This window comes from Triticum dicoccoides, chromosome 2B (genome assembly GCF_002162155.2).
Source record: "Triticum dicoccoides isolate Atlit2015 ecotype Zavitan chromosome 2B, WEW_v2.0, whole genome shotgun sequence".
Lineage (NCBI taxonomy): Eukaryota > Viridiplantae > Streptophyta > Magnoliopsida > Poales > Poaceae > Triticum > Triticum dicoccoides.
The window spans coordinates 70,160,670-70,163,786 of NC_041383.1; the positions used below are offsets into that span (position 1 = coordinate 70,160,670).

Sequence of the window (3,117 nt, forward strand, 5' to 3'; positions counted from 1 at the left end):
GTTGCTGAAGACATTGGGGTATGCCTCCTGTTAATTAGCCTGAGCATAAGGGAAAATGTTTAGCCTGCGAACTTAACATACATGCAGTATGCATGTGCCCTCCATGATAGAAATTGCCATTTTTTGTTACACAAGAGTCCATGTTGGCTGAGTCGTGGATCATTCAGAAGCATATAGTTCAGTCCTTGCCTATTTATGAGCTTCACATGGCCTCCCTTCATGGCAGTTTCTGAAGGCAGGACAAACCATGTGAAAATGAGAACAGATGTACGGGCATGGTTCTGTACAGGTGTTAGGTAAGTGTTTTTGCTGATTGTGTGAAATTTTGCAGGTATTGGTAGCATGCTATATTAATGCTTTGGATGAAATTCGTCACCCCTGCTTAGCTCAGAGAGGTACCTCAACCCGTCATCCCCTGATCTCTGAATCTCAATGCTTTGGACGAAATTACATTATGAAACTTATAATCTTATATGCAATAAGGCCTAGATTGGCAGTGTAGTTTTTAAAATACCGCAGTATTCGAAAAATTCGGTATCATGTTTAACTAGTGTGGAGCATGGTATGCAGAGGCGTAGTTTGCCATCTTGATAATTGTGCTTTCAAGTTACAAACCAAGCTGACAGTTTGAGAAAAAAGAGGTCTGGATCTCTTTTTCTGAAGTTAGAAAAAAACATTGTATCAGGAATACAAGTGAATATGAAACTATTGTTGTTGGTTTAGCCAAACACCTCACAGTTTTCAAAACTACAATTTTGTAGAAACCATAGTATTCAGATTGAGATAAGCTAGCAGTGTATCTTCACCTGTGGGAATCAAGGTGCATATGCTCCTTGTCTTTTTTCACTTTCTAGACTAGATTAAATAACAGGAATTGTCAATCAACTGTAAAAAATAAATTTAATTACCAATCTGCACGCACAAGACATATATCTTTCTCATCATTTAAAACAATAATCATTGATACTCCACGTATACATTTTCTAAGAATTACTTCATATATGTAGGCTGGCAGTGGTGTTCACAAATCACCACGGAGAAAGTAAAGATCTCGAGAGGATTCCGTTTGCTTGCTCTATGTATTGTCCTTCGAAGCGCAGGAAAAAACACAAAAAAATGCTAGTTCATTTTACTGCCTTTTGTAGCAAAAGAAAATAAAAATCACAAAAAAATGTTTGTTTCTCTGGCTTTTGTAGTAATGGAGAATGAAAGTCACAAAAAAATGTTTGTTTTCAGGGGAGAGTAGTCTCTTGGTTTGTTGTTCACTCAAAAAAAATTTTGCTTTTCGAGGGTTCGATGTGTGCATTGTGCATCAGCATACACTGCTAGCTACCCGTGGAGATCAGCACTAATGAATAAACAAATCCTGGTTGTTCTTTCATCTTGGATGCTTATGCCATCCAGAGCAATGAGCATGGAATAGCAGCTCGAGACAGAGGCGCATTTGATTGGGAACTAATTCCGGTGTGTGCATTATTTGAGGACCCCAAAACTCTTCTTCTGTATGAACTATTGTCTCTTAGTACCAGTATGCTATCACAATCTTGACTAAAGCATTTGAATTTAAGCTAGTAGATATTGAACTTTGTGATTCAAGTGTGTGTGTTTAATACCTCTAAACTCGCAATTTCATTCAGAATTATGATACTGCTTAGTGTAGCATTGTAGCTTTATTTTTAAACAGTCAGATTACCTTCGGTATGCAGCATCAGCCAAACTATACTGTATAACTTTAGTAGTAAATGTATCATCTTAAGAGTGTACTGAAGCCATATTAATTCTCAGCTCGAATTTTAGGCTTTCTCCATGGTTAATATAATTTATGTAAAGCAATGTTTACTTGGAAGTGTAACTGTAGTGCCATTCTCATCTTTTAATGTACAACGACGGTGCTGCTGCACTTGTACTAGTCAGTAGGGAGAAAGCTAAGAACCTTTTTCTTCAAGTTCATGTAAGGATAAGAGGGTATGCTGATGTTGCTCAGGTAAATCTTACATGCCTCGCCATTAATCATTATTGGTGAAACAAATGTCATTTGAGAAATCTCGGCCTATTGTTCTTGTTAATGAATACGGTTACCAACATTAACCTTTCTCGTGTCTCAAAACTGTCAACCTGACTCATAGAATAATCTTTTTCTTTAGGATTCATGGTTATTTTTTCTTTTTTATTGTTATTATGCATTACTATGAGTTCATTGTATTAAGATTCCTTACAACTTAAGGCACCTGAGCTATTTATAGAAGGAGGGGACCCGGCGTTCTTCACGACTCGTGGCACTATCCTCCTTTGATTCGCTCATGCAACAAGTAAGGACCCGCCCTTCTTCACGTCTCTTGCAACAAGTAAGGACCAGCCTCCGGCTATTACTATTGATTCATGTGCATGTTCTAAAAAGTAAGAAAATACCCTACTGGATTGGGACGCTGACGAGAAGTAACAACTTTTCACTTTCCCGACGTGGCCACAGGGGTGATCGACGCGGAGTACCGCTGCCCGGTGGGCGTCGTGTTCTTCAACCACTCGGAGGTGGACTTCACCGTGAAGCCTGGCAACTGCGTCGCACAGATGATTGTCCAGGTGAATGCGACGCCGGAGGTCACTGAGGTGGAGGACTTCGATACCACAGTTTGGGGGGAGGGAGAATTCGGGTCCACCGGCGTCTAAACTCCGAGCCTTGGTAGATACATCTAGAGAAGTGGTATGTTTAGGCTAATGGTGAAACACTAGGAAAGGTACCCACATTTGGTTGTGTGCGTTTACTGTTAAATGGAATCTCGTGATGTCTTCCCGTTGAGATGTTCAATGTTGCACCCATGAACGTGCAAGTGTTAAAATGGTCCTGTGACCTTAATTTATTTTGCACTGGACGTGTCTCTGATCTTCATCCATGAATATTGCATCTAATTTTTATTTTTTTAATTCCTAATTCTTTAGTAGTCGCGTGGGGGAAAATGTGCGCTACTAGTATTTATGATACTAGTAGCGTGTGGTATAATAGATGCGCTACTACTACTTTGTTATTAGAAGCGTGGGTTCCATATAGTAGTAGCGTGGGTGGCACCCGCGCTACTACTAACTTTTAGCTGTAGCGCGATACTAGTAGCGTGGGTACCC

General features: G+C 39.8%; 1 pseudogene; it reads left to right on the forward strand.

Annotated features, from left to right (window-relative positions):
- Window positions 1–265: 265 nt before the first annotated feature.
- LOC119360493 lies at window positions 266–2,865 on the forward strand (annotated as a pseudogene).
- The last annotated feature ends 252 nt before the right edge of the window (window positions 2,866–3,117 follow it).